At 46.5% G+C, this 14,642-nt stretch overlaps 1 protein-coding gene across 1 annotated transcript in view; it reads right to left on the reverse strand.

Moving 5' to 3' along the window:
- LOC144509739 (MORN repeat-containing protein 1-like) overlaps nucleotides 1-14,642 on the reverse strand; it is a 203,865-nt gene that overhangs the window by 84,037 nt on the left and 105,186 nt on the right. The window lies entirely within an intron of this gene.

A 14,642-nucleotide genomic window follows, 5' to 3' on the forward strand; every position in this document is an offset into this window, starting at 1 on the left:
CTATGTAAGGAATGCTGCTCCTCATCTGCTCTCAATCAATATTCTATCCTTATCTCGTCACAGGGTATCTATTCACCATGATACCTTCATTGAGGGCAACGATTCAGCCACAGAGAGTGGTACAAAGAACAAAGAACAATACAGCACACGAACAGGCCCTTCGGCCCACCAAGCACGTGCCGCTCCCTGGTCCAAACTAGACCATTCTTTTGTATCCCTCCATTCCCACTCCGTTCATGTGGTTATCTAGATAAGTCTTAAATGTTCCCAGTGTGTCCGCCTCCACCACCTTGCCTGGCAGCGCATTCCAGGCCCCCACCACCCTCTGTGTAAAATATGTCCTTCTGATGTCTGTGTTAAACCTCCCCCCCTTCACCTTGAACCTATGACTCCTCGTGAACGTCACCACCGACCTGGGGAAAAGCTTCCCACCGTTCACCCTATCTATGCCTTTCATAATTTTATACACCTCTATTAAGTCTCCCCTCATCCTCCGTCTTTCCAGGGAGAACTACCCAAGTTTACCCAATCTCTCCTCATAACTAAGCCCCTCCATACCAGGCAACATCCTGGTAAACCTCCTCTGTACTCTCTCCAAAGCCTCCACGTCCTTCTGGTAGTATGGTGACCAGAACTGGACGCAGTATTCCAAATGCGGCCGAACCAATGTTCTATACATCTGCAACATCAGACCCCAACTTTTATACTCTATGCCCCGTCCTATAAAGGCAAGCATGCCATATGCCTTCTTCACCACCGTCTCCACCTGTGACGTCACCTTCAAGGATCTGTGGACTTGCACACCCAGGTCCCTCTGCGTATCTACACCCTTTATGGTTCTGCCATTTATCGTATAGCTCCTCCCTACATTAGTTCTACCAAAATGCATCACTTCGCATTTATCAGGATTGAACTCCATCTGCCATTTCTTTGCTCAAATTTCCAGCCTATCTATATCCTTCTGTAGCCTCTGACAATGCTCCTCACTATCTGCAAGTCCTGCCAATTTTGTGTCGTCCGCAAACTTACTGGTCACCCCAGTTACACCTTTTTCCAGATCGTAGATGGGAGAAGTGTGGCATCCTCATTAAAGCTGGGTGGTCAGTAGATGAAAGGTGCTGAAAAATTAGGACTGAAAGTCTGTGAATTTGTTGATGGAAACGCTGAAGGCCACATATTCAGCCCGAGCAAAATTGGGGTACTTCCTTGAAATGGCAAGACTTACCAAAAAGAGCCATGGGTGGCATAGTGGCACAGTGGTTAGCACTACTGCCTTACAGTAGGGTTCGATTCCTGGCTTGGGTCCCTATCTGTGCGGAGTTTGCACGTTCTCCCCATGTCTGCGTGGGTTTCCTCCGGGTGCTCTGGTTTTCTCCCACAGTTCGAAAGACGTGCTGGTTAGGGTGCATTGGCCATGCTAAATTCTCCCTCGGTGTACCCGAACAGGTGTCAGAGTGTGGTGACTAGGGGATTTTCACAGTAACTTCATTGCAGTGTTAATGTAAGCCTACTTGTGACGCTAATAAACTTAAAACTTAAAAATGTGCCTTTAACCCTGGGTGACATTCCAGCTTGGAGCAATTTCAATAGGTTTAGTGGTACCCCCAGCTTCTGCCAAGAAGTTCTCTGGGATTTAGTTGAAGAGGTTTATCTTGGAACTGTCAATAAAAATTTAAATTGAAAAATAAATATGCTATATTTGACAAACTGATCACAGAACAATCAACCGCACAGGACACCCAGCTTTCAAACGTTACCATTGCAATATTGAAGAAACAGAAGTCCCTGGTACTCGTACTCAGCATTGCTTTGAATGAAATGACAGAAGATTTATCACATGATGTATTTCCATGACCTGAGTGTCACATGTATGGGTGTACACAGGCAGATCTATTGTCACCAGTCAAGTCTGGCAGGACATCCGGTGGATATGGACTTGGCAGTGTGCATCGCTGTTCCATTTTCTTCTCCTGCCAGCCCAGTTCCGCTCAGAACGAGGTGGAGGGAGGAAGGAAGATCCGGGTTCGAACATTTAACTTGCTCGTGGCTGAAATGTCTTTTGTTGTTCCACTAGGTTCCCTCTCGTGAAGAAGAGGAACTTGGAACGTCAAGATTTGTGAAATGTGTGTAATTTTCTCATCAGAAGATTCTAATTTTGCATATCTCATTCTGAGTAGTATATGTTTCATAATGGGTTTCATAATTCATCTCACTCCCAATATTTCCTCCATGTTGACAGTTCTATTTACAGTATCATATCAATGTTCCCCTGCATTAGTTTAAAAAATATATCCAGATATTACTTCTGCTCTAATTACTTAGATCATATTGGGAGAGATGTACTGTGAGTTTTCACGGTAGCTCCTTGTTTTCTACTCAATCTGAGGGCACTGGGGGGGGAACTGCTGCCAGGTGTGTGTGTCAGGTGTGTGTGTGTGTGTCAGGTGTGTGTGTGTGTGTCAGATGTGTGTGTGTCAGGTGTGTGTGTGTGTGTCAGATGTGTGTGTGTGTGTCAGATGTGTGTGTGTGTCAGGTGTGTGTTGTGTGTGTCGTGTGTGTGTCGGTGTGTGTGTCGGTGTGTGTGTGTCAGGTGTGTGTGTGTCAGGTGTGTGTGTGTGTGTCAGATGTGTGTGTGTGTCGGTGTGTGTTGTGTGTGTCGTGTGTGTGTCGGTGTGTGTGTCGGTGTGTGTGTGTCAGATGTGTGTGTGTGTCAGGTGTGTGTTGTGTGTGTCGTGTGTGTGTCGGTGTGTGTGTCGGTGTGTGTGTGTCAGGTGTGTGTGTGTGTCAGGTGTGTGTGTGTGTGTGTCAGGTGTGTGTGTGTCAGGTGTGTGTGTGTGTGTCAGATGTGTGTGTGTGTCAGGTGTGTGTTGTGTGTGTGTCGGTGTGTGTGTCGGTGTGTGTGTGTCAGGTGTGTGTGTGTGTCAGGTGTGTGTGTGTGTGTCAGGTGTGTGTGTGTCAGGTGTGTGTGTGTGTCAGGTGTGTGTGTGTGTGTCAGATGTGTGTGTGTGCCAGGTGTGTGTGTCAGATGTGTGTGTGTGTCAGGTGTGTGTGTGTGTGTCAGATGTGTGTGTGTGTCGTGTGTGTGTCGGTGTGTGTGTCGGTGTGTGTGTGTCGGTGTGTGTGTGGAGCGGTTGCGGGCAGCTGCAACAATCTCTGAGCCCAGAGTGGCTCCTATGAAGCAGGCTCCTGGTATTGATGTGTTGCGTGTGCAGATGTGGAGGCCTTTCGGGGTGGCATGATAGCACAGCTGTTAGCGCTGCTGCCTCACAGCGCCAGGGGCCCAGGTTCTATTCCCGGTTTGCATCACTGTCCGTGTGGAGTTTGTACGTTCTCCCTGTGCGTGCGTGGGTTTCTTCCGGGTGCTCCGGTTTCCTGTCACAGTCCGAAAGACGTGCTGATTGGTTGCATTGGCCATGCTAAATTCTCCCTCAGTGTACCCGAACAAGTGCTGGAGTGTGGCGACTAGGGGATTTTCACAGTGACTTCATTGTAGTATTAATGTAAACCTACTTGTGACACTAATAAATAAACTTAAACTTTCTGTGTCCTGTGCAGCTAAGCAGCTGTGCACCTGTGCTGTTGGCCTAGCCGGGGGGGGGGGGGGCGCATCCAGAAGTAACACAGAGGGAAACAACAAAGCACATTTAAAACATACAGCATTACCAGTGACAAATGTTGTCAAATGAATTCATCCTTTATATAATTTAAACTCTGCTGTATCAAAGGAAAACTTGCCTTTATACAACATCCTTCAACCTCAGGCTGTCCTAAAGCCATTCACACAGCCTTCTGCAGTCCCTTTTGTAAAACAAAGGCCAAGCAATGGGGCTAACTCCCATTATCCCTCCTGTAAGACCTCTGTCATAACAGTGGTGATCTTTACTCTCATGGGTAGTGCACTGTAGATTAACTGTGTCCCTGTTAACTGTTATGCTTCAGTTATACAGAGCATTGGTGAGACCACATCTGGAGGATGCTGTACAGTTTTGGTTCCTTTATTTAGGAAGGATGTAAATGTGTTGGAAGCAGTTCAGAGAAGGTTTACCAGACTAATACCGGGAGTGAGTGGGTTGTCTTATGAGGAAAGGTTGGACCAGCTGGCGTCCAGAGGGGCAAGAGGTGACTTGATTGAAACATACAAGATCCTGAGACATCTCGACAGGGTGGACGTGGAAAGTTTGTTTCCTCTTGTGGGTGAATCTAGAACTAGGGGTCATTATTTAAAAATAAGGGGTCACCCATTTAAGACAGAGATGAGGAGAAAGTTTTCTTTCAGAGGGTTGTACGTCTTTGGAACTCTGTTCTTCATCGGGCGGTGGAAACAGAGCATTTGAATATTTTTAAAGCAGTGGTAGATAGATTCTTGATAAGCAAGTGGGTGAAAGGTTATACCATAAGATATAGGAGCAGAATTAGGCCATTTGGCCCACTGGATATTGGGGGTTGGTTGGAATGTGGAATTGAGGCTACAATCAGATCAGCCATGACCTCATTGAATGTCGGTACAGGTTTGAGGGGCCGAGTGGCCTACATCTGCTCTTATTATGGATGTTTGTATGTCCCCTCAATTCTTCATGGCTTCAGTGGCACACTTCAATCTCAGCCTCCCTGGTGAGTTTGAGCCTCCTCAACTATTCCTCCTCTGCCACACCCAGGCAGTTAACTCTGTTACACAGCCTCTGTTGACCACAGGTAGTTCAATTCCTACACTTCTTCTCCACTGCCACACTGTCCTGGTATGACTGCAGGGTCATATACCTGCTATTGACCAGCAAACTCATTCCTGGACGTTGAACATCTTTTACATCTTACTAACTGATTTTCCAGGTTTTGGTCTCTGTGGCATAATACAATCTCTACTTGGCTCCAGTGGCTGTCACTTTGTGTTGCTCTCAACCTCTCACTACAGAACCCCCAGGAGACAGAGACCAACCTGTCTTCTGCCACTGGAGATTTGGCAGGTTTTCAGGATGAAGCATTCCATTCAGCAACAAGAACTTGCATTGGTACAGGGCCTTTAACATTGAATAACACTACAAAAAATGAGGCAAAAATGGACACTATATCAGAGGAGCAGACATTAGGAATGGTGACCAAAAGCGTGGTTGAAGAGGTGGGTTTTAAGGTGGGTCTTAAAGGAGAAGAGAGACACAGAGGAGTTTGAGGAGGGAATTTCAGAGCCTAATTCAAGAGAACAGAGTCAAAGGAATGCAAAGTTCTGGGAGCTAGTACCTCAGTGTCGAGGGAATGGAGTACAGTGGGTGGGTTTGTCAGTCTGGAAGAGGTTACAGAGAAGGGGTGGGGCAAGGCAATAAAGGGGCAGCAACACAGTGAGCACAATACATAAAAATAACACCTGTCGACTATCAACATAAAATATGTCCATAGTTTCCAGATGTAGAAGGCAAGCATAGGAAAAACCTACAGGGCTTATAAATGGTACATTGTTTTAAATAATGCCAGACTGTGGTCGCAGAGTGTAATTGAAAAGCAGTAATTCAAACTGAGTTCAAATGATGGGAACCTCTGATAAGATTTAGCTACACTTATATACCCTGAGCGGTATGGTGGCACAGTGCCAGGGACCTGGGTTCAATTCCTGGCTTGGGTGACTGTCTGAGTGGAGTCTGCATGTTCTCCCCATGTCTGCGTGGGTTTCCACCGAGTGCTCCAGTTTCCTCTCAGTCTGAAAGACATGCTGGTTAGGTGCATTGACCATGCTAAATTCTCCCTCAGTGTACCCGAACAGGCGCCAGAGTGTTTTGACTAGGAGATTTTCACACTAACTTCATTGCAGTGCAAGCCTACTTGTGACACTAATAAATAAACTTGACTTTATTGATCACCTTACAGTGTAGACTTTCCAAGCTCTCGCCCATGCAAAGCTTATAAGCTGATATTGGGAAATCCCAGCCCCTGGTCCACTGCTCTGATTCTTTAATAGGATGTGAGGATTGCTGGAAAGGCCAGCATTTGTTGCCCATTTCTAATTGCCCTTGAACTCGAGTGGCCACTTTAGAGGGCAGTAGAGAGTCAACCACATTGCTGTGGCTCTGGATTCACGTGTAGGCCACACCAGGGAAGAATGGCAGATCTCCTTCCCTAAAGGGCATTAGTGAACCAGATGGATTTTTACAACAATTGTTTCATGGTTACCAATACTGAGACAAGCTTTCAATTCCAGCTTTATTCGCTGAATCCAAATTCCACCAGCTGTTGTGGTGTGGTTTGAATTCACTTCCCTAGGATATTAGTCTGGGCCTTCAGATTACTAGCCCAGTGACATTAACACCACACCACTGTCTCCCCCATGTGTATGGTAAAGATCAGAGTTTGTATTGGTCATAAATAAAAAGAAATGCAAGTATGTTCACTATTTATGTCTGCCTCATTCACTACTTCTTCATGTTTGTGGTGTGGACAATGCAAAACACTTCCAGATGGATTTAACTGGAGTCATTAACAGTTAGATGTGCTCATATTAGGATATTTCCTCCCTCTTTCCCTTCCTTGACTCTTCATGCAGCAGCTCCAAGCCCTAAACCACCAATGCTCTACAGCTTTGCATTAATATCATAATTATCATAGAATCCCTGCAGTACAGAAGGAGGCCATTTGGCCCATCGAGTCTGCATCGACCACAATCCCACCCAGGCCCTATCCCCATTTACCCTAGCTAGTCCCCCTGACACTAAGGTACAATTTAGCATGGCCAATCAACCTAACCCGCACATCTTTGGACTGTGGGAGGAAACCAGAGCACCCGGAGAAAATCCACGCAGACATGGGGGGAATGTGCAATCTCCACACAGACAGAGACCCCAAGCCGGGAATCGAACCCGGGTCCCTTGCGCTGTGAGGCAGCAGTGCTAACCACTGTGCCACCCATAATAGGTGAATGAGAAATGGATGGAGTCGGGAGAACGACCCTCCCACCAAACTCTTCATACTTACTCCAATCACCAGGCACTCAGTACATGAGCATAACAAGACAGAGAGTAACAGAGAGAGAGAAAGACAGACAGAGAGAGATAGACAGAGAGAGAGAAAGACAGAGGCAGACAGAGAGAGAGAGAGAGACAGAGATGAATATGATACAATAACATTTCTGTAATAAATGCAATGTTACATTAATTCACAACAATTTCTCTACCTTGCATCCAAATGCTATGACAGTGTAAATTGTTTACCTTCATGACTATGTTGTTCAAATGGTATCTTGTGAGCCAAGAGGTAGATAGCTTAATTGATATAATTAACAGAGCTTACATACAACATAAAGAACTAGGAAAAGGTGAAATATTGGCTAATAAACCATACATTATTTTTTTTCATCTATCACTAAATAGATTGCATAATGTCAATCTGTGAATTACCTTTAATTGGCTTTATGTGCAAAGTAAAATTGTATTTGTTGGGGAAATTATCTACATACGATGAGTTTCCCATGTTAATTGAAAAGCTGCACAAGGTTGATTGGATTTGATTCCAGAAAGGCGACAATAGAAATTTTATATACATGTTGGTTTTATTTTTGATTTTGACACCTGATCAACTAACAATGGGAAGGAGGTCTTGTTGAATTGATGGGCAATTAATCCAAAAGATACTTTGAAGAACTCATGAAGTTCTATATCACAGAAAATGGTCAAACAGGAAGTAGAATTTGCTGGTAATTATTGTCGGTTTGACTAAGCCACTTGCCAACCGCACTCTCAGGGTAATTAACTCATCAAGATGCTCCTTCAAGCATACCTCTTTGACCTAGTTTTTGGTCATCCGTCCTAATATCTTGTGTTGCTCAGTGCCAAACGTTGTTTGATAATGCTCCTGTAAAGTGCCTTGGAATGTTTAATTTTGATCAAGGTGCTACATAAGTACAAGTTGTTGTTGTTGTTATAGAAAGTAACATGAGGAGTAGAATCATAGAATTCCTAGAGTGCAGGAGGAGGCCATTCGGCCCATCGAGTCTGCACCGACCACAATCCCACCCAGGCCCTATTCCCGTAACCCCATGTATTTATCCTGTTAACCGTACATCTTTGGACTGTGGGAGGACACTGGAGCACCCGGAGAAAACCCACAGAGACACGGGGAGAATGTGCAAACTCCACACAGATAGTGACCCGAGGTCGGAATTGAAGCAGGATCCCTGGTGCTGTGAGGCAGCAGTGCTAACCACTGTGCCACTGCGCCCTATTCAGCCCCTGAAACTTATTCCACCATTCAGTTAAATCATGGATGATCTGTACCCCAACTCCAGTTAACGGCTTTGCTTCAGTTATCCAACCTTATAGCCCAAGTCTAACAAAAGTGTCCCTCAGTTTTTTGGGGAGAGCATTCTGGATTTCCACAACCCTTTGGGCCCGATTTTACCAAACTACATCGCGCCCCAAATGGCGGTAACGTTGGGCGTCGGGCCTATGCCGCGATCCGCACCCAATTCCTAGCGGATCGCGCCTTTACCAACGGCCGATTCGGGCGCCATTCCGGTGCGCGCCTAAATCGGCCGGCACGATGATTTAAATGCGCAAAAAAAGCAGAGAGAGCCTCTCTGCCATTCATCCTCTGGTCGGGGGGGGGGGGGGGGTGGGATGAGGAGAGGGGGTGGGCCCACATCGCCTTCTTTTGGGGGGGGGGTGGTGTAGGAGGGGAGGGGGTGTGACTTATCATCCCCTGGGGGGTGGGGGGTTGGAGGGGAGGGGGAATGATGTCTCATCCTCTGGGTGGTGGGGGGATGGAGGGGGTGTGACGTCTCATCCTCTGGTCGGGGGGGGGTGTTCCGCTGCGTGTCTGCAGCCGATCCCTCCTTGCACCATCACCGGTACACTGCCAGCCACAACCATCTCTCCCGCTCTCTTGCGCCTGCAGGGGAAGAGTAATCACTGGCTGGCAGTGTCCCAGTGATGGTGCCAGGAGGGATCGGCCGCAGACAGGTAGCGGAACCCCCCCGACCAGAGGATGAGACGTCACCCCCCCCCCCCCCCCCGCAGGGAATGAGATGTAACACCCCCTCTCCCCTCCCCAGGGACTGAGACGTCACACTCCCTCCCCTCCCACCCCCCCAGGGGATGATAAGTCACAACCCCTTCCCTCCTCCCCCCCCACCCCCCTCCCCCCCGACCAGAGGATGAACGGCAGAGAGGCTCTCTCTGCTCTCTGCTTTTGTTTTTGCGCCCGGGCGCGTTCTGTCAGATTTTAGCTCCTATCGTTCCGGCGGCGCTAAGCCCCGCCCACTGGACCGGCGCCGGAAAAAAGTGTATGGGCGCGCTGGAGCACGGCCTCCGGGCTCGGATCCGTTTGACGCCCACACCCGGCACTTAGTCTCTAAATGGTAAAATCGGGCCCTTTGTGTGAAAACATGCTTCTGACAACAAGCCTGAGCAGCCCAGCTGTAATGTTAAAGTTGCGCCTCCCTGTTCTGAACTCTCCCATCCGAGGAACAGTTTCTATCTCTCCGATGAAACTTTTAATCATGTTAACCACCTCAATTGGACCACCTCGCACACCCAATCGTTAGAGCAGCTGCTGTTTGGAAGATAATTTCGTGCAAAATTAAATTAAATCTACTGGAGAATGGTAATTGTTATCCTTCAAGACGTTATCCCTATAGTTGCTGGATCACTGGCGGGGGGGCGGTGATAAGAGAGTACTAAATCCCATCCCCCCCACTCCCCAAATTGTAGCAATCACTACAATAGCCGTAGCTCACAATTAGTCTGTTTCCTGCGGGTCTTGCACCACAATTGTGCTGCAGAATACTCAAAGCCATCTTGTGGAAAATTGACCTTTATTGCTGCTGGGAAACACAAGCCATTAATTATAAACTATAGTGCCATTTCAATTATTGCCTCCTTTTGTCCTTAATAATAAAAAGGTATGTTGAGGTTATCTAACCTTCTCATTTGTCAGTGGCTCTGCAACATTCTAATAATCTGAAATCCAATTAGCAGAGTCAGAGAGTGTTGGGCTGCATTAGACTGGTCTTGCCTTGTGCATAACAATTGTGCCATTATCATTGACTGTAACATGCAGGGTTAAAAAATACACAGACTTGTCACAGCCCCCCCTTAACAGGCACCAATTAAATGAAATGAAGAAAATTGAAGCCAGTGATAATGATCAAGAGGAGGATGAGACGGAGGGGCAGTGGAAGTAAGAAGCGTTAAATTATAATGGTGAAGTAATGGCTCATTAAATTCTGTTATTCACACACTGCTGCAGACATGCTGAATCTCCTTTAGTACTCTTAGTGGGAGGCTATCAGATGATAAGGTCAGATCATAGGACTAGATACAGCGGGAAACTGTTAATCACTTAATGTCTGTGCAAAGAGATTTTTTTTCCATTTTTCATTCTTTATGGGTTTAAGAGTAGTGCTAAGAGCCTTTCAAAAAAAAATTGCCAGCATGGAAAATCTGAAACATAATCTCTTCTGTCAGATGAATTACTGCCCAAGCACTGATCACAGAAAGAAAAGAAGAAAGAAGGTGCATTTATAGAGACCATTCAAAGCAGACAGATCAGCTGCAATTGTCAACTGCTAGAAGAGGTTGCTAATTTCGAGATGGCCTCTGCGTCTGCTGCTGATCCTTAAACCCAAAATAATGGCCAGCCATGAAATCGGATTTGTGGGTCACTTGATGCTATGGTGGGTAGCACGGCGTGGTACTGAACATTCCGAGCGCGGTGGCTCCAATTTGGATTTTTGACCTGTGAAAGGGAGGGCTGGGCTCCGGCAGTCACCAGGGTTGTCTCTCTTGATTCTTCCAAGCACCCCAGCTGGCTACTAGTGCAAGCTGTGATGCCGCCTAATATCAGGAGACCGATTGATAGCAGGTCTGACCAAGGGTCATCCAGACTTGGAACTGTTCTCTCTCCACAGCCGCTGTCAGACCTGCTGAGATTTTCCACTATTTTCTGTTTTTGTTGCAGATTCCAACATCTGCAGTCATTTGCTGTTATCTTAATTGATAGTCAACAACTCGGCTCAAAAAACAATAACAGCTTGCACTTATGTAGTGTCTTTAACATAGTAAAACATCCAACCCACCTCACAGGAAGGTAATCAAAAACAGTCAGTTGGGTGAGATATTAGAGACTGCTGGGATAAGTGGGATCACATTTCAGCAGGTGTTACTGCCTGCAGGTAGGAGGGAGGAAGATAGTGGAATAAAACAGTATTTATATTTTCACTGACATGACAAGGAGGCCGGGTATGTTTTCGGTGGGGGTGGTGGGCATGGGGATAAAACAGTTTGGACGGCTAGCCTATTATCTTCCTACCAACCCCCGGGCTGACCCCTATAATATACTAGTTGGAATCACTGACATCAGCAGCCCACCTTCCATCATTCATTAAATAATTAAAGGTCAATTAGACTTGTTTGTAAGTCCACTGATCAGGCTAGTACGCTGCCCCGGTACCATAATATAGCTGGCATGGGCAGGTGGGTAGAAACAAGCAGGAACTATGTAAGGCCTACATGAAAAAGGGCAGAAAGGAAGAAGGGGGTGCCCTGAACCCATCAAGGGCACCCTCCCAAGGTATTACCCCCCTTCCTACTGCACTACCCTTCGTCTTGAACTTGACCCCCACCCCCCTCTCTGAGCTCTCGGATCCACTTTAAAATCCGGGGACTTACCTTCCCGGGGCAGCCATGATCTTCTTGCTGCTCCTTCCTCCAGTCGTGGCAGGGCCCACTATTGAGCTCTGAGGTTGCTGGGATCACTGGAGCTGCTCTTCAGTCTGAGGGCATCCGCTGAGGGCTTCCATCCACTGAGGGCAGGAAGTCTCACTCTGAACCAATTTAACCCCCCCCCCGCCCCCGCCCCCAACCCATGAGTTATGGCTATGAGGTGGGCTCGGCCCAGTCTCATCGGCTCCTGACCGGCTTTTCTATGGGCGTGGTGGGGGGGAGGACAAGCAGTCTGCTTCTGTAAAATGCAGCCATGGTGTGCAGTCATTAGGGCTGTTTGGGTATTAAGTGAGGGGTAATTACCCCCATTTACTATCCAAATGCTAACAAGTGATTTACTTTCATTTAGCACCCATAGCAAATCCAGGCAATTATAAAGAAGGAAGGAGCTACATCCACTCTGTACTACATTACATGCTGTAGTTGATTTCAAACGCTACAGAGTAAATTTTCCAGCCTCGCTGAACCGCTTTATGGGTCAGAGAATTGGTGTGACATTATCATTATCTCTGATCTGTGCTCACTGTGGGTGTGGCTCCCTGCTGGCAGCACACAATCAGCAAATTGCCCTCGTAGGAACATAGCAACAGCAGTAGGCCATTCAGCCCCTTGAGCCTGTTCCGCCAGGCTTATGTTGCTGTCACATTCTAAAAGTTTCCTGCAATTGTTTTAGAACAATGATCAATTATAATAGATCTGCATATCACTGCGCTAAAATATATCGAAAAATATATGTGGATGATGTGTGTCCAAGTATTTCTCTTATAAAACAGGCAGTAAGCATTTTTTAATACAACTGTTGCTATGTGGTAACTGCTTTTACTTTGACATATAAAATTCTGTCAGAGATTGGGTCCATGTATATGACAAGAAATAAGAACATAAAAAATAGAAGCAGGGGTTCTGTCGACCACAGCGTACAGTCCACCCAGTATATATGATGACCCCATTCCTCTGGCCCCAAAAGTCATGTTTTTGCATCTACTCAGCATAACAGTTGATCCCTTTTCAGCCACAGCATGTTATACTCGTATGAGGAGACAGCCTCAAATTTTCACCCCACAGGTGGATGTTTTACTTATAACTGGGCACAAGGGATCAGGCAGGTGATATGGGCCGTGTTATGAAGATGCGGGGGAGTTTGAGACATGCTCAAACAGAGCAGACTCCAATGTGGTGAGTGACAAAGAGTCTTCCAACAAAATGAATGAAGTACGAAACTGGGTTCAAGCGAGAAGTCGCAAAGTTTGCTAACTTATCACATAACTATGCTGCAGTTTGGGAATCCGGTGTTGGTGAAAAACTGGTGTGCGAATGGAAGAAGAAAGAATCCACGCTGAAGAAGCCCAAGACTAAATGTGCCATGAGAACAGGGACCAGTCGCTGGCCTGATCTTGAGAAGCATGTATTGAAAATCATCAGAGTGCTTTCATCAATGTGTTTATACGCTTAACTAGGCCAAGTCAAGTCCTGAGACCAGGATCTTTAGAGGTTTCAAAAGACTTACAAGCCTTGATCTACGCTCAGTTATATGGCTCTTGCTCTGCCAGTCAATAAGACCATGGACTGATTTTCTCTTTCAACTCCACATTCCAATCCTTTCTCCATATCACTTGATTCTATTTGTGTCCAAAAATCTCGGTATTGAATATGTACAACTCAGCATCCTCGCCTTCTTTGGTCTAAAATTCCAAATACAACTATTTGTGCAAGAGATTTCTCCTCATCTCAATCCTAAGTAGCTGACCCCATATCCTGACACTGTGCCTCCAAGTTCTAAACTCTCCAACTAGGAGAAACACCCTCTCCGCATTGACATTTAGGGGCAGCAGGGTGGCACAGTGGTTAGCACTGCTGCCTCACAGCGCCAGGGACCCTGGTTTGATTCCCAGCTTGGGTGACTGTGTGGAGTTTGCACGTTCTCCCAGTGTCTGTGTGGGTTTCCTCTGGGTGCTCCAGTTTCCTCCCACAGTCCAAAAATGTGCGGGTTAGGTTGATTGACCATGATAAATTGCCCTTTATTGTTCCAAGATGTGTAGGTTAGGTGGATTGGCCATGCTAAATTGTCCCTTAGTGTCAGGGGGATTAGCAGGGTAAATACGTAGAGCTATGGGGATAGGACCTGAGTGGGAATGTTGTCAGTGCAGGCTCGATGGACTGAATGGCCTCCTTCTGCACTGTAGGGATTCTATGACCCTGTCAAGTGCAGCACCCCAGAGTTGGCAGAGGCAGCGTGGAACTCAATCACACAGCCTTGAAGGACACAGTCCAATTTCCAGTTTGTGTTGTCAGTTGATCACAAACACATAAGCAGTGAGGGAACCTCACTATCTCTGAACTAGGGTTGGATTTCATTGAGATAATGGCCCAAATCTTTGGAGGAGTGGCAATCGCCTTTGCAAGGGGTAGGGCAGCAGATGGGTAGGGTGACAGGTAGACAGCTGGGTAGAGTGATAGGTAGGTAGGGTAACAAGGTGGCAGCTGGGTAAGGTGGTACATGGTTAGGATGACAGGTGGATGAGGTGGTAGGGAGGATGAGGTGGTAGGGAGGGTGAGGTGGGTATTGTGGGTAGGGTGAATGAGTGAGCTGGTAATATCAGTGTCCATGTTGGTGTTTGAACCATAAAAGTGGCTCGCACAAGAAGCCTGGACTTCTCAGCAGTTTAAGAGTTAACAACACATGTTCTGTGCACAAACACATTGACGTCAAATAGTTACTGGCTTATTCTACTCCATTCCACCCTTAATTATTGGTTTAATTGGTGATTTTCTACTTGGGTGGTAATGCTTTACATCTGTGATTAAATCACAACTGAAAACAATGCAAAAAGTACAGTTAACAACCAAAATTTTACCAATAGATGCTAATCGTGTTAAAACACTACACTCAAATAGGGACTATTAAAGCAACCTGCACATTCGGCATAGTTTCTGCTAAAATTA

The sequence above is a fragment of the Mustelus asterias genome, chromosome 22 (genome assembly GCF_964213995.1).
Source record: "Mustelus asterias chromosome 22, sMusAst1.hap1.1, whole genome shotgun sequence".
NCBI lineage: Eukaryota > Metazoa > Chordata > Chondrichthyes > Carcharhiniformes > Triakidae > Mustelus > Mustelus asterias.